General features: G+C 45.5%; 1 protein-coding gene across 1 annotated transcript in view; it reads left to right on the top strand.

Annotated features, from left to right (window-relative positions):
• AFG2A (AFG2 AAA ATPase homolog A) overlaps window positions 1-23,722 on the top strand; it is a 2,695,729-nt gene that overhangs the window by 133,664 nt on the left and 2,538,343 nt on the right. The window lies entirely within an intron of this gene.

Here is a 23,722-nt window from a genome sequence, read left to right as displayed (position 1 = left end):
TCTTTGTGCTTAGTCTGTGGCAATGTTAGGGGTATCTAGGAAGACAGGAGGCAGGATGAATCCTAATTGAGAATGATTACTGAAGTTTAATGCTATATGTGTTTTGTATGTTCTTTTCCTTCATTTTCTTACTCTATCCCACTACTACAAGTTTCCTAATCCTCTACCCGGTGATCCTAACACCCCCCTTCCTATCCACAACCTCTCCCTAACCCTCTTCCCCCCCTTAGGCTGCTTCGTGGTCCTGTATATATAAGACCAGGATCCAGTGCCAACCAAAATGGGAGGGGTCAACTTCATTTGGCTTCTGTGGCTAGGAAGGAGTTGTGTGATACTCCAGGGGTGTGACACCCTGTTCTGTTGGCGTAAGTTTTGCGACTGGTGCAGAGGACAAAATGTTGATCCTTTTCAGTGTTCCATTCCTATGGTTTTGTCTTGCTTACTTTCTTTGGACTTTCTTTGGCCCACAGGGGCCTTCAAGTATGTACCATTAAACGTTACCTGGCGGCGCTTCTATATTTAAGCGCTCGTCTGAAGAATGTTCTTACTTTAAGATTTCTCAATTTCTTAAAGGACTGACTAATGTGTTCCCGCCATCTCCTTTCCAGGTGCAGGTATGGGATTTGAATTTGTTTTTGAAATTTCTAATGGGTGCTCCGTTTGAACCTTTGCACTCATGTCCTTTGAGATAATTGTCCTTCAAGACAGTGTCCTTGGTTGCGGTTACTTCTGCTCGCAGAGTGAGTGAATTGCAGGTACTTTCATCTAAGCCGCCCTTTACTGTGTTCCACAAGGACAGGGTTGTACTAAGGGTACGTCCTTCCTTTTTGCCTAAGATAGTTTCTGAATTTCATTTGAGTCAGAAAGTGGTTCTTCCTTCTTTCGATCCTCCTCCTCATCCTGGTAGGGAAGAGGAGCGACCCCATAGGTTGGATCCTAGGGGGGCTCTGCGCTTTTATATTTCTAGTATGTCCAGGCTCAGAGGGGACCATCAATTCTTTGTGGGATATGCTAGACACCGATTGGGCCAGGCTGTTATCAAACAGACCTTGTCCAGATGGATTATCCTCCCTATTACTGAATGTTATCGATTGGCGGGTAAGGACCCTCCTGAAGGATTGCAAGCTCATTCCACTAGGGGCTTGGCTACTTCCAACGGGGAGTTCCTATTAGAAATATTTGTGAGGCAGCCACATGGGCTTCTATCCACACCTTTGTTAAACATTATTCCCAGGATACGATCCATGCTCGAGGTATGACCTTTGGTAAGGCGGTTCTTTATTCCTCCATCTGATTTCGTATTCTAAATTATTTTCCCGCCACCATTTTGTGTCACTGGTTTGGGAGTCTGTCAAAGATGTGGAATACGTTGGAGGAAACAATCCATTTGAAGAACAAGTTACTTACCAACTGGTAATGTTCTTTCGATTGGATGTTCCTCCAACGAGGTGTGGTTGTGTGTTGGGAATACCATGTTCTCCCCCAGGTCATCACTAGCCCCATAGGTGGTTTCCCTCCCCATGAGATCCACCCACTGAGTACCACCTTCAGTGGGACTCTCAGTTAGCGGCCTCACCTCCCTGGCCTCATGGGAAGGGGCACCCCCTAGGGAAGAAGTGATGGCATCAGGGGCACTAAACTGGAGCAGCTGCTGTCAATTGAAAGGATGTTACGCCTGGACCGTCCCTACTATTTAAACTAAACAGCCAAGAAGGACTGTGTTTTTCGTCATCCTCTGACCCGTTCATCAACGTCCCATGCAGTTCTGGAGTGCTAGAAGCTGTGATACAACAAGAGGCAGAAACAGGCGACTGAGGAGGCCGCATCGAAGCCTGGAGAGCTGGTGTAGGGCTTCTGGAGATGGCGGCAAGGCTTGTCTCCAAGGCTGAAGGGGGAAATAGCGGGACGCCCGAGCAGTGTCTTGTGAGTCGGTTGAGAACCGGCATGAAAAACGTGCAGATTCTGGGAGGTGGTGGCACGACCTATAGTGGATGGACCAATCGGTCCGACAGCAGTGCTGAGACCGCCTACCGTAGCCTACAGCAGAGCTGTGTAGGCAGAGCTGTGTAGGTGACTATCAGTAGAGAGCATGGAGTAGGTGTAACCTGTCACTGCGGGTCAAGGGGTCTGACAGCTACACTGAGGCGATCCACAATAACTCGAGGTAGAGACGTGGAGAACAACTAAAGGAAGACGTTGAAATAATAAGTGTGGACCTGTAACCCCTTGCAAGCCGGTGAAGAGTTCCCTGGGAGAAGTTAACAGGAACACGTACAATTTTGGGATGGGGCGGGGACGTTACGTGACTGTAAACCAGAAAGATCTAAAGAAAACCATAAACCATTTTGTGATGCAGTTCTCATGCCGGTTCCACATAAGTGGGGTGTGGGAGAGTTGAGTGTGACTCCAGGAACATCTTCATCATCCCGGTGGGGGGCGGATCAAGAATTGTACAGAACCTAGGGATTGTGCAAATATCCCTAAGGGGATAGACACCTTATTGAGAACTATGAGAGACATTGGGGAACTAGCTAGGAGAAGGGAGTCATTCTCCTGGCCCCACAAGGACTTTATGCAACTGTTTATTTTTGGTTAGGTTACGGGGAACCCAGAACTTTTGTAGAATGTTTGGGTGCTTTACATCCAAGAGAAGGGAGTCATTCTCCTGGAGTACGAACAGTAGCTGGGCTTATGGTGTTTTGTTGTAGTGACCGGGATAGAGTATGAGCTTTTGTGTCCGGGATGATGCCTTTTTGTTTTGACTCAAACCGACTTCCTGACGAGCACCTGAGTTTCTTTAGTTTAGGTAGGGAGATCCCCTGAGTGTTGGGTATGGATAGGTTTTGTTTATTATTTAACACAATTCTATAGTGACCACTATGGCACCACTTGGTCGGCCTATTCATTCCCTGTTGCCACAGTAGTCAAACGCTTCTGCGTGAGTACTACGTTCTGGCATCCCGTCCCTGAGGTTGCTCAGCCAGGGTAGAAAACTCTCTACTCTAGCATTCATCCTATCCTGAGACCTTGTTTTTAAGCTGAAATGTCGCGTGCCACAATTGAAACCCTATGTGCCTACTGTGTGAAACAAGTCTTTGCTTTTATTCGACATCCTTGAGGTGCAGGCTTTCTATCTCTGTGACTAGGTTGTAATAACTTGTACCTGAAGTAACACCCGGACCAGCAGGTAAGTTATCTGTAGGTTATATTGGTAAGTATATGCCAGGAAGACACCGGCACGTCCCCTCATGTCATGTAACTGTTAGAACAGTACTTCAGAACATAACAACTCAGCACTCCACACTCACTGACATCACCACATTCCACCACCAGTGATGTCACCCACACTCAGAGACGCACTACAACACTACTCCCTCCTTACATTTCTTGAACAAGAAGGATCTTTCAGCTAAAACTTTCACCAAAACAATCTCCACAAGTATGTGTGGCCAGCACGTAAATGCACCAACGAACCAGACTCCACAAAAACTGACCACCAGGAGCTCGCTCACAACCCCCCACACCATACATTAAATAACAAGAAGCTAACCCAACTGAAACCAACACTACCGGAAAACTGCTCCTCTCCTCAAGTAGCACTGAAACCACGGCAGAACCATAACCTACGTGGCACCCAAAGAATATGCACCCTAACTGTGCCTAACAAATGGCCAAGAAAGAACTGTAACCGTGCCAGAAAATCCATACATTTGGCTAACTACACTGAAGAATCCTTCCAACTCCACTCCATACCCACAAAACACAAACAATGAGGAACCCACCAAAGTAGAATAAGGGCTAACTCCTCCCTTTAAAACCTGAACTGGAAGACACACGAGGAACAAAAACATTAAACTACGCACTCCACCTGTTTCAAGCTGCCCCTTGAAACCTGTTGCCTGCCACACTCCAGCGTTCCCCAAAAGTACATTACCTAACACGCCAAACCTTCCATGCACCAACAACCTTTCACCCTAGTCTGCACCCTAGGGCCCCAGGGTTGCCACCCCAGGGCACAATCCCAGCTCACCAAGAGCAACAACAAGCACACCATCCTAACATCAGTCCACAACAGCACCCATACAGAGCACACCTAACACACAAGAACATCATAAGAAAACACAGTCCAACTAAACTGCGCCAAAACACACTCCTTAAGCCACCACACTGAGACCCCAAGTTCGAGCCGACTGCCTGTGACAGTACACCGAACACACACCTAGGACCCCTAGTCCAGCCAACTGTACCACCGCAACACACCATAACTACAACACAGGACCCCTAGTCCTTGCCAAAATGCACCACCTCAGCACACCATCACTACAACCCAGGACCCCTAGTCCTTGCCAGCTGCACCACCTCACCACCCCAGCACACCAACACTACAACTCTGGACCCCAAGTCCTAGCCAAACTGCACTTCCAGCGCCACATCACTAACCTATGGGACCCCTAGACCAACCTAGGCTACCATTAGGACACCCATTCCGGAACACACCAATTCACGGAACACCCCCTTTACACACACACCACAGCGCAGGACCGCGTTGTCCCCATGAAATCATTGCCCAATTCCTTGACTCACCCGCCACAGCCTCACACATAAGACAGGGAACACAATGCAGGAATAATTACAATGATGATGTAAATAAACGTCATCACTGGGCGACAAAAGTTCCAGTTCCCATGTTGGAAGTCAATTATATGCAATGTTGAACATCACCCCAAAGTCAAAACCCACCCGCGAGTCATTTGTGGACCAACAACCCCATTAGTCCTCCCCACTAGCGAGTCCAGGTCAAAGACCAATTAGGCCCCCCTGGAAAGATTTGGCCCCACCTGTAAAGAAATTGTGTTATTCATCAACAACAAGCAAGAAATAAACAAATCCCTGGTACTACGCAATGAATGGGACAGACCCACAACCCACGAGTCCATTATCCCACCTGCAAGAAAATGAATCGTAATGTTAACATACATTAGCACGTCTTCACTTGCAACCAACACATGGGCCAAGACACGCACGCACATTCATACTGGCCCCAACTCACACTCAATGGATCACAACCAAAAGGCCACTACACACAGACAAGACACCTCCCCAGTGCTTTAAGTGGGGTAAGAAATTGAGGGGGGGGGCCTTGTTTGGGGGCGTGGCTTTAATTGTGGGCATGGCCTAAAAGTGCACAACTCATAGTAAGGTGCTCAAACAAACATATTGTTATGCTTGAACTAAAATGGCCCTGGTGCGCAGTGCATCCTGGGAGCGCTCGGAGCCATGATGGATATTTACTTCATGCCGCAGTGAAAAGCTGCACACATTTTGCTGAGTGTTAGATTCACGGTGCTGAAAAAACATGCTTTCCAAACCTGGTATGCGGTCAAGGACATTTCTGCTGGGAAAGCTAACTTTGTTATGAGTGTGTGTTTTAGAGGAGGGAGGGACTCTGCTCCTTGAGGGTGGCTGTCGATTGACCCAGCTGGTAACCAACGGCTGCTCATCAATGCGCAAGTGCCATTTCCAGAAGGTTCGAGAAATCGCCACCCCTTTTCGGAGTGTGCATTTATGCGGGGCCCCGGGGGTGGTCAGGTGAGACTTCAGCCGGAGGAGGACGCTTACGTCCGGCATTCCTGTGAGCTGTGGTGCTCTCGGCCTGGCTGTTATCGGGGTCTTCCAGCCGCTTCTGGCGAGATGAGGAATCAAATTACGCTCACGGTGATGTATTTCCTTTTGAATTCTTTGCTTCTTCTGTGATTTATGTCTATGTTACTCCTGTGAGTTATTTCTATGTTATTACTGTTTGCTTCTAAACTTTGAATAAATAGCAGTATAATAGCATTTTTCCTCTAATTTCTTTCTTTCGAAGACTCTGTTAATCAGTGTCTGTCTCCTTGTCTTCTGGCTGTAAATAAATTGGATGTCCACACATTTCTTATGTCTCAACCCTAAGAAAACTGAAATTCTTTTCTTTCCTGTTCCTCCTGTTATCTCACCGTTTTTAAAATTCATTTTTCACCTCTTACTCTTGCAGTTGCTTCCCACACACATAATTTAGGTTTTATTTTTGAGTCTGATTCTTCTTATCTTTAAAATCAAATTTCAAGTATTTTACAATCTTGTTGGTTTTATCTTCATAACATAAAGAAAATGTCAAAATGTCATCTTTAAAAGAAAATTCTACAAAACTATTATTACAAACCTGTCTCCTGTCATGTCTCGACTATTGCTGCTCTCTATATGTTGGTCTTCCAGCCTATGCCATTTTCCCTCTACATTGTGCAGTTTTATTATTGTTTGGATTGCTGTATTCCTCAAATATATCCTCCTTTTTTTTTTTTTTTTTACCCAACTCCACTGGCTTCCAATTAGACCTAGATTTGAATTGAATTGTCTTTGTCTAGTATTTAAATGTGTTAATTCCTTGGCCCTTGTCTATTTGGCGTCTTTAGTCACCTTATATCCCCCTCTTAGGGTTCTCCGTTCCTCATCACAGTTTCTTCTTTCGGTCGCCTGCCCTCCGTGTGCTTCTCGTTTTCCAATTACTTGCTCCTAAACTATATAATTCCCTTCGTTTGGACATGCGTTCTTGTTATCACCATGCTGTTTTCAAGAAACGTCTTAAAATTCATCTTGTCCAGTCTACTTTCACTTGCGTGTTTTCTCCTGACCCTTTGGCTGCTTCACAACCTTTCATTCTTTTCGTGAACTTGTTGTAATTTCTACTATATATTTTTGTACTGTGTTAAATTGTGTGCAGGGCCTTGGATAAAGACTCTATATAAATACCATAACATAAATCAATGAACAATTGTGCTTCCTTGTAGGTGATTAAGTTCCCACTAGAAAAAAGAGGTCCTACCAATGAGTCAGATTTTGTGATTTAAGGGGCAAAATGGTACCCGGTCCACAATGCCATCACCCAGAAATGCATTATTGTTGCATTGGCTCAGTCTCAGTCCAATATCACTTGATTTGACATGAAGATTTATAGTCCTACCAACTATTCAGTGCACCAGAAATGGGTGCATGTTGGACCTCAGCAGATCCAACTTTGCTGTGAGCTCTGGGAAGCTCTTTTATGTGATTTCCACACCTCCCCGTCAGGCGGTTTGCCAGAATATACTGCGTGCATTTAGTGATGGTCTCTCACCATGAAACAAAGAGTTCACAGCGGGGGAACATCAATGATTGCATGCAGTGGGTTCTGCCAATCTGCCCAGACAGAGGAACTGTGAGGAAATGACGTAAGGGCTTCCCATATGGCAAGCTCTTACGTACATGCCAATATGCCCCCATAATCGAGATCTTTCACATACATGCCAACATGCCTCATTTCTTTCTGGACATACTGGCCCAGTTTTAGCTTAAACTTCACATTTTTGGACTTGTAGTCCTGGGTTTTCATATTCTAAACCCAAGACTCCCCAGTAACATAATGCAAAGTTAAAACCAAGATTGTACTCGTATTTCCATATGGAATAGGGCATGTTGGCATGTGTGCTTTTATATTATGGTTACCTCACGTCCGTGTCTGGGCAGAACACACTCCATTCAACCAGTGATGTTCTCTCACTGTCAAATCTGGTTCAATTGTCTTTGTACCTGATTTGCAGTGGTAAGACTATGATACTAAACATGTGCCGTTTCATGCATGCAAATCATATTTTCAACAGAATATTTAGGCCTATTGGGAGAAGTATGTAGTTGGGCTAATTCCTACCTCAATTTGGGCTATAGACTGGTTTGATATGATCGGTTATTTAAAATGCGCTTAATACCCAGAGGTTTCTAAGTATGGACCCGAGGCTCGAACCCGTGTTGCTCCGTGTCGGCTTACTTCCAAGGCGAGCACGTTGCTGCTGAGCTATCCTCCCGATAGCTTTTCTGGCTATGCTAATTTGGGGAGATGTGCTGCCATTCACAATTACCAGATGCAATTTCAAATGCACAGACATTATGGCATTTGCATGGCCTTAATGCTATATTTCAGCGAGTTTTGACACCATATCCGCCCAATGGATGTTCTGGAAGAGAATGGGGGTGAACAGGCCCCAGCAGAGCAAATCCCTGCACAGTCCCATAGAATGTACATGCCTTCTTCTGGCACACTTACCCATCTTTTTTGAATGATTCCCTCCGCTGTGAAAAGTAGCTAAAATCAGCCCACGCTGATTTTTTTCTCATAACCCTATGGGGGTGGCATCAAATGTTGTTTTGCCTGGGGTGCTGCCAGACCTAAGGCCCGCCTTGGTGGGGGGGTTGGCTAGGGCAGCAGGGGGGTGCCTCAGGGGGAGGGGGCTTGGGGGAGCAGGGAGGAAAGGGTGACGGGGAGTTGAAGGCAGGCTCAAGTTATGAGGTAAAATTTGAAAATAGCGGTCCAGCCTTATATCAACTGGGTCCAGCCCATGTCTTCCTCATTGTACACAGGTGAATCAATTAAGGATGACCAATCCCTAGCACTACCTCATATTTCCTTACAGATGCAGATCCTCTCAGGCAGTTATACTGAAGCGGAGCAGTTGCTAACCTGTGTAGGCCAAAGTCCCCCTTCAGAACAACAGGGATTTAAAGTAGAGGAATAGTTTGGAACATCAGGAAGTTTAACGGTGGGCTGCTGTAAGGTGAAGGTGCTGAGGCTTAAGCTAGAGCTTGGATTCCACCTTAGTGTTCGACAGGAACATTAGCTGGGGCTGGAGCTTAAACAGTGAGGAAAGATCCAGAAGCGTGATCCTGAGTCAAGATCAATGCTCAACCACCCAGAGGCTGACCACTGGCCACAGAACCCACATGTTGGTTATATTCCAGGTGCTCTGAACCAAAGGAGAGGCACAGGGGGATGGTGGAAGCAACTCAGAGTGGGGCAAGGAAGAAAAGGAAGCCAGCGGAAAGTAGGAGCCAACGAAGCTGAACATACCCTAGAGGAGAGACCGAGCAAGCCAAGTGGGGCTAGCCTAGATCCATGGGCTCCTGGTAAGTCACCCAAATGGGACATGAGATGGGAAAGAGACCCCAAAGGGATGAAGAAGAGGAGCTATTTTGGGGTGGTGAAAATCCACCATATGAAAGGTGCATGGACCTCAAAGGGGTGACAAAGAGGGCACTGCCCAAAGGGGTGATGGTGGCAGGGACGAGGGTCTACCAAATTACACTGCTTGAATGATGGGGTGTTGCCCCTTTTTGTGAAGAAAGAAGTAAAGACACACAAGTGGGGAAGCTGGAAGGGATTGCCCAAGGGAAGACCCCGGAATAAAGTGAAGTATACAGTTGAGGCTGCATTGGGTAAGTCAACCTTCTTTATTTGAGACAATTTGTATAAACCCACCAGCAGAGCGTACTCCTCTCACAGATGATCTCCTAACACTCACTCTGCCCTCCACATTTTAGATTCTCAGCAACACATACATTCTGACTGACATCACACATACATCCATCTATCCATACAGTCAAGCATACTACGCACCACCCTTCCTTAAACAACTAAACACGCAGGACACAACACAGAAATGTATGGGGTATGCATTTAGTTTGATTAACTGGACCGACTATCCTGTCATTCTCATCCTTAACAATCGCTCCACTTAACAGTAGGTCACATCACTCACCTTGCCCAACCTCATAATCCCTCAACTTTACAGGTTGTTTCATTATTCTTCCCAAACATCTCTTCCCCTCAATCGTGTTCTTCCCCACTCCACCTTCGAGACCAAAAGCACACCTTGTTCCTTAACTTGCACCACCCTACCAAACATGTAATTATTGCACTGTAAAACACTTCTTTAACCTTACAGTGTTTTGACCACTTCAAAGGCCCATGCCTTAATGTCAAAAGTAATTAAACTCTCACCAGATAACCAACACACACATCATGACTCTTGACCGCTTTCCTTTTATCATACACAGCCGTGTTGGCAATCTGCCTTTTCCTGACACACAATCCTGCTCTCTGAGCACTCTCCCAATTCCATCTCACCCTCTTAATCCAAGGAGGACACCATTTATAATGTGTCTTCCTCCCCCTGCTCAATTCAAAGGGTGATACACCTGTTGCCCTATGTGGGGTATGATATGATGTCTTTTATAATGCGCCTGTACACAACTGTTCAAGACATGGAGGGGCGGAGGAGACGGAAGGAGGACTAAACAACTATCTTACTAGGCCTTGTGTAATTTGGATTGTGCAAGTGCAGGGAGGAGGCAAGGGGAGAAGTGCCAGGAGGCGAGAGAAGAAGTGCAGGTAACTCAATAGGTGCTGCCGGAGGGTCGCACATAAGTGCAGAGAGACAAGGAACTGTAGGGTTGCAGATACAGACCCTTTAGTGCTGGGGGAGCCCGGAAGCAGTCCAAGGGCAACTGGACATGCAGAAGCCTGTGCCCAAGTTTCAGTGGGTGGCCAGAAGACGAGTGTGCGGAGCAGTCAGGGACATCAGCAAGTGAGAGGAAGAGAGAAAGCGGAAGCAAAAAGGAAGGTCTTGAGTTGCTTCCAGAACCGGAAGTGGTTCTGCTCAAGTTTCAGAGAGGCAAGGAGGCTGTCCCAGAGGGAGGCCCCGGCTGAGGAAAGATATCTACCTCCCACTCTCTGCTAGGATAAAATGATGTGCCTCAATTCTACTTCTCATCACACTGTCCCATTCTCCTCCGTTTTCCCACGCCCATCTCATGTAGTCCTTAATCACAATGTTAAATCATTCGACCACTCCATTGGCTTGGCGATGATAGATAGCCGTGCAGTTGTGTTCAATACCATTCTCCTCTAAATATTGGCACATCTCTTTTGGATTTGAACTGAGCTTCGTTAGCAGTAATCATCTCAACACACGGGTAGTCTTCTATTTTGAACACTTGTTCCATGAATTCAATAACCTCTTTAGTCTACTGTTCTTCGTGATCTTCATCTCTACCCACTTAGATAATACGTCAACCAGGACAATACAATACTTTTGTACCCCCTTGCTCAAAATGGGACCCACAATATCCATACCCACTCTCTCTCATGGCATATGGGGAACTGTCACCAAATTCTTTTCACTTAACACACATGAAACGCAGTTCCTCACTGCCTGCTAAATTTCTATGTCACATCCTGGCCAAAATTCTGCATGAACAACTTGCTTTATTTTGGTAATTCCTTGATGCCCTTCATGGGCAATTGCCACTATCCTCTTTCTCACATCTTCAGGTGGTATAACTCCATCTCCTCTTATCACAAATTTCCCCCATCACATGCAACTCCTCTCGCACCATCCACAACCCTTTCAATTTTGATCCTAATACACAATTCCTAGAGATGATACCCCTTTCCTTGAGTTCACCACTCACCTTTCCTAACACCATGTCCTGAGCCTTACATTCCACCCATTATTTTTTGCAATCATCTTCTGTTCCACAAAAAACACACTTACATGTTCACCATCGTCTTCCTCATTCCGTTCATCCATCTTTAGCCTTGACGAACAGTCAGCTGGGATTTTCCCTTTTCCCAGAGCATATTGAACTTCAAAACAATGTTCTTGAAGTCCCACAACCCAACGCCTTATCCTAGAGGACACTCCATCCAATTCTTTCTTCTGCAATGTTTCCCTTAGCGGTTTATGATCTGTCTGTATCATAAAGTACGAACCCCATAGAAATGTTCAGAACTTTCCTACCGCCAACTTTATTGCCAAAAGTTCTTTTTCATTTGTGGAGTAGTTAAATTCGGCTCCTTTAGGTAACCCGAGAGGCAAAAGCACTTGCATGTTCTTCATTTCCTTCCAGTTGCGTAAACTCCTCACCTAGACCTGTATTGCTCGCAGCTGTGGTAATTATGGTCTTTCTCCCAACTTTAAAGTTCTGCAGAGACGGAGTGTTCTCTAAATCGAGCTTGGCATCCCTAAATACTGATGTACTCTGTTCCGACCACTCAAAAAGAGTTCTTACTCTTCAATAGTGCCCTCATGTTTACAGTTCTGTCGGCAAAGTGTTGAATGAACTTTGAATAAAACTCAGCCATGTCAAGGAATGACTGTAACTGATCTTTATTGCCTGGTTCTGCCACTCTTTTCATGTTGTCCACCAGATTTCTTTTTATGTTCACGCCATTTGCTGATGCTGTATGACCCAGGTACTCAATTTATTCTTTATTAAATTTGCACTTTTCATCACTCAAGGTAAGACACTGCTTCACCGGCATACGTATAACTCTTTTCACTCAGCAATCACGTGTCTCCTGATCTGGGCCAAATACCAGAACATCGTCCTGAAAGCAGATCACACCCTGCTCATCCTTAAGTATCTGGTGCATTATTCTTTGTAAGACTGATGCTGCTGCCACTGGGCCAAACGGCATGCTGGCAAACCCTACGGTGTGTAATAAAGGCTGTCAGCTGTTTGGATTTCGATGCAATTTTATCTGATGATATGCAGACATAAGACCAAGGGATGAAAATACTCAGGCATTCCCCAGCGTAGCCAGTGTCTCTGCAATATTCAGTAGAGGATGCCAATCTGGTATGACACAGCGGTTCAAGGACCGAAGATCAACACACAATCTTAATTTGCCATTGGGCTTTACTACTACTACAAATGGAGACACCCATTCCAACGATTCAATCCTTTCAATTAGTTCCTCTTGCTCCAGCTTCGACATGTCTTCTCTTGATTCCTGAAGGTTATAGGGATAGCCCTCACCTTATGCACAATTGGTCTTGATCCAGGCATCAATCATATAGGATCCTTTTAAACATCCTATATCTTTTCTGAATAGCTGCGAAGTGTAATGTATCATCCTCACAATGTAGTACAGAGTAATCTTCATTAGGATCAAACCTAATTTTCAACCTTTTATGTTGTAGCCAACTCAGCAGTGGGGGTACTCCCCCTTTCCATGACGTACATCTTCCCAGACACTGATCTCCCTTTCAGCACACATTCTGCTTCAAACCACCCAAGTACTTTGATGTTGGCACCTCCATATGCTGGAGGTTTTTATATCAACTTCCTTTAACAATGTATCTGGAATCATCTCATCAAACACCCTTTTCGGAGGTAAAGTATATTTTGCTCCAGAATCTATCATCATTTTCACTTGACGTCCATTGATGGAGCACATATCTTTAGCTCCTTCCAAATCTTCATCTTCTTCACCATTGAGAGCAAAAACTGCTTCCTCTGTCTGTTCATGCCATTCATCAATCATAGTTATTGTGTGAAATCTAAAATATTTTGTTAAATGGCCTTTGCATTTGCACTTGGTATGTTTCACTTCTCTTGTTGGACAGGATAGGTTGCTAGCAAGATGCCCCACTGCATCACATGTGTAGCACCTCCTTTGAAGAGGCATCTTCGACTTGGATGTATTCATAACATTCGACTTTGGTTTCACTACTGGTTTGCAATTTAAGATGGATGCTATATTTTCCCATTTTTTTCTGCCTGCTTTTTTTGTTCAACTTTTTCCCCCAATGTTTTTACACATTTTGTGGTATGTTCTACTTTCTTGGCAATGCGTAATACTTCATTCAGCAGAGGGTCGCTTTTCTCCCACAACCTTTCTCCAATTTTTCCACTCCAACATAAATTGGAATAATGCTCATTTTGGTTTCATATTGTTTAGCCAATTTCTGTATGCATTTCTCATACTCCTCTTGTTGAAGTTTAGGTAAGTGTGTTGCTTGAGCTAAAACATGGCCCTGATGTGCAGTGCATTCTGGGGCTACTCGGAGCCAGAGTGGATATTTACTCCATGCCTCAGTGAAAACTGCACTTGCTTTGCTAAAAAACATGCTTTCAATGTTATTCGTTGCTGAGCCTGGTATGCAGGCCTCAGTCAAGGACACTATGAAGGGAAAGCCGCTGGGATTCACAGGTGCTGGCTGGTACCCGATAAGGTAATTTCCGTGCCAAGGTTGAAGATGAGTTATGGAATTGTTTTCCGTGGTGCTTTAGAAGAGGGATGCTTTGCTCCATGGGGTTACTGTCGGTTGGCCCGGCCGGCAACCAACGGTCACTCATCAATGCGCAAGCGCTAATGCCAGAAGGTTCGAGAAATTGCCATCCCTTTTTGAGGAGGAGCTCTGGAAAGGTCAGGTGGAAAAACACACATACCTCAGTCGGAGGTGGGATGCCTTGTTCCGACCATCCTGTGGGCTGTTGTGCTCTTGGCCTGGCTGTTACTGGGGTCTTCCAGCCGCTTCTGGCGAGATGAGGGATTCAGGTACGCCCATGGTGATGTATTCTCTTTAATTCAATATATTTTCTGTGATTTATTGCTGTGTTATCACTTGTTGCTTATGTATGCTTAACTATGAATAAATAGCTGTATAAGTGCTAATTATTTCGCTAACTGTGTGTCTGGTTGTGAGTTATTGTTCCATCTACTTGCGTTCAAAGTATTTGCTCTGCTCTGCAAATGTACTGGTGATAAATAACTGTTCGTGCACTCTTGGCGAGCAATACATTTTTGTCGACGAGGATAGGATATTTGTGATGAATTGCTCCAAATATTAAAGAATCTGTTTGAACGCAGATAGGCTTTGCTTACATTGCAAGGGAACGGTTGTTTTCATTTGGCAGTGGTGTTGGACTGTGTTAATCTGTTTTTTTGTGTGTGTGTGTGTGTTTGCGTGCTTGCGCGAGTGACTGACTGCAGGGTGGAAACAAGAAAAAAAAGGTTTTGCAAATTACTGTAATGATGAATAGTTTGTTCAGGAAAAAGGGTGTTCCCGCTGGCAGTGAATGTCCCGAGGTTATGATTCCAGGGTGAGCTATAAGCCCATATGATAAGTTAGCCCAGGTGTGGACGTGCGGAGCTGGTCTGAGTGAAACATGGGACAGTAGTTTGGGAAAAGCTGCTCTGTCAGAAGTAATGCTTTGTTTACATCAGATTTCAGTAGAGAGGGGAAAGGAATGCATTGCGTTGGGCAGGCGGGGGTGGGCCCTCCTGCATGCCTACATCAAAAAAATGTAGAAATGAAAGAGCATATTTTGCAATTAGAAGAAAAAGAGTTAGCTGCCAAGCAACAGATAGCTTTGATGCAGGAAATTCAGATGAAACATTTTAAAGACAAGGCTGATAATATCAGGCTGTGGCAGAGCGGGCCGCAGTTAGGGTAGCTCGGTATAAGTATAAAAAGAGGCGAGGGGGGGTCAACCAAAGGAAAGTGGCAACTGTAATCGCTACTGCAGGTGTGGATTGGGACCCTGATAAGTGGGATGGAGACATTTTTCACTCAACAATCCCAGAGAGTAACTCGGCAAATGAGTCGGATTCCAATGCAGAACTGAAGCAAAAGACAGTGACAGTGAAGCCGGTTAGGAGACGGCGTGACGGACCCCACCCGCAGAATCCTGCGTGCGGGGTTGTGGATTTAACCACGCTGGAAGATTACACCCAGCAGGAGGTTGGGGAAATCATTACTCGTTTGAGGCAAAAGTCAGGGGAACCTTTACTGACATGGATGGTGAGATTGCTAGATGGGGGCGCCGCAGGGTTGTTGGTATATTCCACAGACTCACTGCGCTTTTTGCCTTTGTCATCTGACACCAATGTACAGGAGGTCTTAAGGGCAGGGCCGCCCCCTGATGACAATGGGCAACATTCACACGTGTCTTTGTTGCACCCAGCAGCCCCGGCATGTAACCGTAAGTATCCTGTTACCACAGATTGGCCTAGCGAGGAAAAGAAGTGGTACACTTTGAAAGAAGCGATTCAAAAGGTCAGAGAGCATGCTATGAAGGAGGCAATTCATGTAGATGCACCAGGACACATGGGGGCTGTGCCGCTCTCCGTTTCAACCAGGAATATGGTGATCAGAACTGCACCGCCCGCATACAAAAGTGTCATTTTGACTTTGCTCGTAGGTATGACAGGCAAACCCACTGATGAAGTAGTGGATGCCATCCGGCAATTGGCAGACTTAGGGGAGTGGGACAAGAGTGATGACAAGCCGCGAGAGAGAGAGGGGCGTAGTGAGAGAAGAACTGAAGGCAGGAGGCAAGATAGTGGTGACGCCCGAGTGTCCAGAAAGGACATGTTTTTGGCTTTGTTAAAAGATGGTGTGCCACAAGAAGAAATTGATGGTATTGAAACCAGGGTAATGTATGAACTGTACAAAAGGAGAGGGCTTGCAGCCAAAGAGCACTATAAACAGGTTAAGAAACAGGTGGTGACTAAGCCACAGAGGGACACCTCACCTTCCGCCCCTGCCGAGGAAGAACAGGAAGAAGGGTCTATGGGAACTCCTTCCCCCATACCAGCCAACATATGCTGATTTGAGGAAGGTGGTGAGTGCGATGTTAGAAGCAGAGTCAGGTTGCACTCATTCAAAATTTTACTAGGGTTATGGCCAAGCTCCGGCAGCGTCTGCTCACATAAAAGTTAATAGGTGGCCCCATGTTAATGTTAAGATTTTTTGGGGGCCGGGAAATACGCAAGGGGTGCAAGCTTTGATAGACACCGGGGCGGAGGCCTCTCTGGTTCATGGAAATCCAACACGATTCAAAGGCAGACACTTTACCATTACAGGGCTAGTGGGGAAGGAGACCCCCGCTGTACAAACAGAAGTGGATATGAAAATAGGCAATTTGACTAGGCAAAAATACCAACTGTTGTTTGTCCCCATACCTAGTACATAATTGGCTTTGACATTCTAGAAGGATTGACTTTGGGACTTGGTGGTAAAACGTATCAGTTTGGGGTGAGTGCATTGATCTGAAAACCCATTACCGTAGACAAATTGTGGCGACCAAGCGGGTAGCGACCAAGCGGGTAGCGATGAAGCAATACCGCATTCCCGGGGGGCAAAAGGAAATTTCAGACACCATCAAAGAGTACATAGAGGCGGGTGTGTTACGCCCTATTACTACCGCGTGGAACAACCCACTCTGGCCTGTCAAAAAAGGGGACGGGTCTTGGAGGATGACGTTGGATTACCGCGAGTTAAATAAACACACTCCTTCCTTGGTGCCCGCAGTCCTAGATGTCATAACCCTGATTGAAAATGTCCAAAAGTTTGAGGGGACCTGGTATGCAGTGGTATATTTAGCCAATGCATCTTTCTCTGTGCCAATTGCTGAAGAGTACCAAGAGCAGTTTGCATTTTCTTGGAGCGGGCGTCAGTACACCTTTACAAGGTTACCTATGGGGTATATACATAGCCCGATAGCCCGACTGTCACCGGCTGGTGGCAAAGCACTTAGATAAGATACTGTGTAAACCTGACATACAGATCTCTCACTACATTGATGATATTTTGATTTAGGGCAAGGATCAGCGCAGTGTGCAAAACCAGTTAGAAGTCATTATGGAAGGATTGAAGAAGGAAGGGTGGGAGATTAACCCAAACAAAATTCAAGGCCCTGCTGAGACAGTGATATTCGTAGGGATTCAGTGGCATACTGGGCATCGAGAGATGGTGCCGAAGGCCTGACTGAAAATCCTTGAATTCACCACTCCAATGAACAAAAAGCAAGCTCAGCAGTTCATAGGGCTGTTTGGGTTTTGGAGACAGCACATTCCCCATTTAGGGCAGATACTGGCTCCCTCTACAAAGTGACACGAAAGAAATATGAGTTTCAGTGGGGGGAGGAGCAGTAAAAAGCATTTGATTTGGCGAAAGACACCGTGCAGCAGGTGCTTGATCTATTGCCATTGAAGGAAGGTGAAGTGGAATTGAATGTGTCTGTGCAAGACAATTAGGCTAACTGGAGTGTGTGGCAGAAACAGGACAGGAAACGTGTGCCATTGGGGTTCTGGAGTCGTAAGTTGCCCGATGCTGGTAACTCATACACTCCGTTCGAGAAGCAGTTGCTAGTATGTTATTGGGCCCTGGTCGATACTGAGCAAATGACAGTGGGGCATGATGTGTTGATGAGGCCTGAAATCCCGATTGTGCAATTGGTGCTGAGCTCTCCTAAAACGCACAGAATAGGACACGCTCAAGAAGCAAGTGTAATCAAATGGAAATGGTACATTCAAGACAGAGCTAAATCGGGGAAGGGTGGGGTTGCAAAACTATATGAGCAACTAGCCAACATACCACCCTCAGATTACATACCACTGTAAGTGTCTGAGAAACGTGAGTCTCCCGTGAAATGGGGGGTACCTTATGGCGATCTGACCATAGAGCAGACAGAGCATGCCTGGTTTACAGATGGCTCGGCCGGATATGTGGGAACCGAGCAATACTGGAAAGCGGTGTCATACAATCCCAAGACTCAAAAGATTTTAACAACGTCAGGGAAAGGGAAGAGCAGTCAGTTTGCAGATCTTTATGCAGTTTACCACGCATTGAAACAAGAGACCCGTGGTCGATGTCATTTGTACACAGATTCATGGTCAGTGGCGAATGGATTGGCCGTGTGCCTGCCAACCTGGCAAAAGAATGGTTGGAAGATTCATTCAAAAGAGTTGTGGGGAAAAGAACTGTGGCAGATATTGCGGAAAATGTTATCACAAAGTGAAGTTACTGTGTATCATGTGGATGCGCATTGTGCTACAGATTCATTAGAACGTTGGTTTAATTCTGTTGCAGATGAACACACCAAGATTTCATCTGTGGATGCGGAGGCTCTGGAAGATGATTTGGAGGGTTTGGCCAAGTGGGCTCACCAGAAATATGGGCACCTTGAAGAAAAGGCTACTACCAGGTGGGCACAAGCTTGAGGAATCAGTATTCCTTTAGAGGTAGTGAAAACAATCATTTTGCAATGTCCAGTGTGCCAACACCAACAGCAAACGCCTATCCCTCAGATTGTCCAGGGTACGTTGCGAAAAGGAAAATTACCAGGTCAAATTTGGCAAATTGATTACATCGGTCCTCTGCCAATCAGTAAAGGCTGTCAGTATGCATGCACTATTGTGGATACATACTTTGGATATATGATGGTTTTGCCGTGCAAACGTGCCACACAATTGAACACCATTAAGTTGTTGGATCAGATCATGTTGCATTACGGGGTGCCTTTGCAGATTCAAAGTGACAATGGGTCACACTTCAAAGGCAAATTAATTCAGGAATATTGTCAGGAAAAGAGTATTGAATGGCTTTACCACGTGCCCTATTACCCCGCAGCTTCAGGATTAATTGAAAGGATCAATGGTTTGTTGAAAGAACAGCTGCGCTAATCTGGAGATGGCAGTTTAGCAGGCTGCCGTGATCATGTGTTTGATGTGGTGCAAGTGTTAAACAATAGGCCTGTGAATAATCGTGAAACTCCATTGTTGCGACTTATGACTCCTGCTTTACAGATTCAACCCAACTCAGTTAGAGAGACCCTATTGTATTGGGAAATTACCCCGGGTTCTTTAGCTCCCGATCGGGTGACTCCAAAGTCAGCAGGGGTAGACTTGCATTCTCATGAAGAAATCAGATTAGATCCGAGAGGGATTGTTGTGATTGGAACAGGGATTGGAGTACAAATTCCTCCGGAGCATATGGGATGGATTGCCCCTAGATCTGGATTAGCATTGAAGGGAGTCCAAGTGCTAGGAGGGGTCATTGACGCCGATTACCGAGGCGAGATCAAAGTCGTCTTGATGAATAGTGGGGACCAAGTGTTACCGATCCATTAGGGCGATCCGGTGGCCCAGTTGATTATTGTTCCTGTTAAGTTGTCCATGATTAAAAAAGGGGTGGCTCCCACAGTGTTAACTACCCGTGGGGATCGTGGTTTTGGCTCTTCAGACAGTATGGTACTGGGTGCGAAGGTGTGAGTTGAAAAACCAAGTGGCCCCCAGTGCCCGCAGATGTTATTGCATCAGGCAAAGACCAGGTAGTTTTAGTAATAGAACCCGTTAAATAGAAATGGCAGTATGTGCCCGCAGACAAATGTTACCTAAGAGAGTGATTTTCAACATGGATATCTCTTTTCTGGGTTTGCCTTGTAGATCCTGTGTCTGGCTGGTGTAATTGTGGGACTAAATGGACTCCGTTTAGGAGAGTCAAACGGCCTGCTGCTGTCCGTGAGGGATGTCACATCTGTGCCAGCGATTCATGGGAAACCGATAATGATGATCAATGATGTCCGAAAGCAGCCCTATGCCGATGCCAAAAAGCCGGCCAGACCGAAGAAATGGATTTGTGGAATGCGGCAAACACGTCAGGTGCAAACGCAAACAACGTTGATGGCAGCTATAGAACAGATGTCTTTAGGACGGCAAAAATATTCCCCAATGATTACCCAAATAGAGAATATGTGGACATATTTGGCACAACAGGTACTCAGCATTACGCACTTTTGCCTTACTGATGTGCATCATGCAGAAGCTTTGCTGACTACTTGTTTAGTAGCGGTGCCGACGCCAGTTCCGGTTCTAAAGCACATTTTCGGCGTCATGCACAATGATTCTTCAGTTCAAGATTCTGATATTGGACAATCCTTTTCAGTCTGAGTACTGCGATCTGTTTCCTGGCAAAACCTGCAAGTGGAGAAACTTGACACGTATTATAACATACAATATAACTCGAGGCGATGTGTGTTACTTTATGACCTGCAATGTAATAGAAATTGGCAAATGCCAACAGCTGAATTTAACCAAACAGAAAAATCAAAATCTGTTTGAGAAATGGTTGTGTTCACGAGTTCCAAGCACATGTACCAGTATGAATAATACTATGTCTTGCAATCATACAGTGATAGCTGCCAGTCATCTAAATCATGTGAAACTTCCAACAGGATGGCTCTTCTCATGTGGCAACATCACATACACTTACATTCCAGCTAACATTTCCGGAGGTCCATGTGCCTTAACTCGATTAGAGTTAATAATGTTCTCTTTACACCCAGCAATGTTTCGAAGCAAAAGATCAACTTTTGAATCCGTGGGTCTATCCCCGGATTGTGATTCACATGTACATTTTGTTATCAGAGACTGAGGTTCTAGCATTAGCCCTTTCATTAGTAGGAGTTTGGGTTTAGCCACTGGGGGTTAAAAATCTTTGATTAAAATAGCATGTTTAGTGGTGAAAGGACTTAGTCATACTTCTCAAGCATTAGAAGAGTTGCTCCTTGATAGCAAAGTTATTAGAAAAGCTACTCTGCAAAACGGGGCTGCCGTTGATTATCTCTTGCTGAAACATAATTTGGGCTGTAACGCAGTTGAAGGTATGTGGTGTTTCAATCTAAGTGACCATTCACGATCCATTGAAAGTAATATTAGAGGTTTGAGGAACCTAATTTCCCAAGTGTCTCAAGATCATACTGGGAATTGGTGGGATTGGTTATTTTCATGGATTCCTGACATTGGGGGTACACCGTGTTACGCCTTTGCTTGCATTTGTATTATTTTGGCTATCACAATAACTGGTTGTAGTTGTATTCAATGTATTCCCAACTTAGTTCTGATGTTTCGTCGGTTTCAGAGACCGGCTTCTCTACGACTGGGCTATGGAAGGTAAATATCCATGGGTGGATTTTGATGCTTGAGCTAAAACATGGCGCTGATGCGCAGTGCATTCTGGGGGTACTCAGAGCCAGAATGGATATTTACTCCATGCCTCAGTGAAAACTGCACTTGCTTTGCTAAAAAACATGCTTTCAATGTTATTCGCTGCTGAGTCTGGTATGCAGGCCTCAGTCAAGGACACTGTGCTGCGAAAGCTGCTGGGATTCACAGATGCCGGCTGGTACCCGATAAGAAGGTAATTTCCGTGCCAAGGTTGAAGATGAGTTATGGAATTGTTTTCCGTGGTGCTTTAGAAGAGGGAAGCTTTGCTCCTTGGGGTTACTGTCGGTTGACCCGGCCGGCAACCAACGGTCACTCATCAATGCGCAAGCGCTAATGCCAGAAGGTTCGAGAAATTGCCACCCCTTTTTGAGGAGGGCATATATGCGGAACTCTGGAAAGGTCCGCTGGAAAAAACACAAAAACCTCGGTCGGAGGGGGGACGCCTCGTTCCGACCTTCTAGTGGGCTGTTGTGCTCTCTGCCTGGCTGTTACCGGGGTCTTCCAGCCACTTCTGGCAAGATGAGGGATTGTTACGCCCATGGTGATGTATTCTCTTTAATTCACTATCTTTTCTGTGATTTATTTCTGTGTTATCACTTGTTGCTTATGTATGCTTAACTATGAATAAATAGCTGTATAAGTGCTCATTATTTCGCTAACTGCGTGTCTGGTTGTGAGTTATTGTTCCGTCTACCTGCGTTCAAAGTATTTGCTTTGCTCTGCTCTGCAAATGTACTGGTGATAAATAACTGTCCGTGCACTATTGGCGAGCAATACAGTAAGTTGTCATTCAAATTTATCCCACAGATGGCTGCTGCATAATGTTCGAAGGATTTTTTCCAACGCTTCCATGGAATGGAAGGATCACCAGGACTAGGCAGAAATGTGAGAGGGGGCAATATTTTTGCATCATATCTATATTTCTGTGATCCCCTGTAGCTATGCTAATAATATCTTCAGTGGTGTAATGGAGACTTCTCCCACTCTTTTCTTGCTTATATATTTATTTTCTTTATGTTCAACGTACTGGAACTTGCTGCTTCTTTATGCTTTCTGCTGAGGACTGCAGAGTTTTAGCTGGGGATTCTTTTGTTCTTGCACAGATATTGGATGTATGTTTTGGTGTGCTGAGTTCTTGTATGGGGTTGTGCTGCTGTGCCTGTTACTTAATATGAGGCACGACAATGTGTGTACACATGTAGGCTGAAGTTATCCATTGTCCAAAGTACGTCTGCTCTATCGCCGGCCTTTGTATGTTAGTTGCCTGGGAACAGGCAGCTTGAACGGAAGAGCTGATCTGCGTGTGTAGGCTTTGCCTTTTGTTCTGTTGCTAGGCAGCAGCCTGCAGCCTCCGTAAGCGACGTGGGAGTGTTGGAGGTCCTTTGCTCTAATGCGCTCGGCCCTTCCTAGCCGTAACGCTCTAACGCTCGAGCGCAGGGATTTGGTGCTTTACCCCCACCCAAACAGAAATGGACTTTTCAAATTAAATGGCCGTCGCACTTGTAGAGCCTGAAAAATACACCAGAGGCCTTGCCAGCAATAGGCGGCATTGGCGACACAGCAGCAGCAGCAGCACGGGAGGCAAACTCGAAGCACAATGTGGATTTGTGTTGGTGCGCATTTGTCGCCACAATGAAGTATACAGTTGAGGCTGCATTAGGTAAGTCAACCTTCTTTATTTGAGACAATTCGGATAAATCCACCAGCAGAGCAGCGTCCTCTTGCGGATGATCTCCTTACAGTCACCCTGCCCTCCACATTCTGGATTCTCAACAACACATACATTATGACTAACATCACACATACATCTAGCAGTTCATCGAGGATACTACATAAAAATATTCCTCTGTGGAATGGAGGCGAGGTATTGGAGGACTTAAAGGAAAAGAGTAAATAACTAAGTACTCTTGTCCATTCATTGTGGAATAACAGAGTAGGCCATTCCGAATTTGGTCCAGCAAGGAAAGGAGTTCTTGGCTGAACAACCTTTGTCCTGAGAGGGGTGGAGAATAAGGTTGGGGGTGGAGGGGCTCATCCAACAAGAGTTAGAGGCAAGCAGTCATCAGAAACAGGGTGTGGAGGAACCGCAAAAGCTTAATTGTTTTGACTTAAGAGATGTAGCAGGTGAAGAAACCAGTGACTGTCGCAGAAGGGCTTTCTCTTGGACTAGTACAAAGCCTAAAGATTTGAAGACTGAGCACGGGTATAAGTAACTCTGATAGTGCACATGGAGTATAGTCTGCCATAGTTTTACTACGTAATATCGCACACCATTACTGCGAATGCTATTCCATTGCG

Source organism: Ambystoma mexicanum, chromosome 6q (genome assembly GCF_040938575.1).
Source record: "Ambystoma mexicanum isolate Mex_15411 chromosome 6q, UKY_AmexF1_1, whole genome shotgun sequence".
In the NCBI taxonomy this organism is placed as follows: domain Eukaryota; kingdom Metazoa; phylum Chordata; class Amphibia; order Caudata; family Ambystomatidae; genus Ambystoma; species Ambystoma mexicanum.
This window is presented reverse-complemented; position numbering and strand designations above follow the sequence as displayed.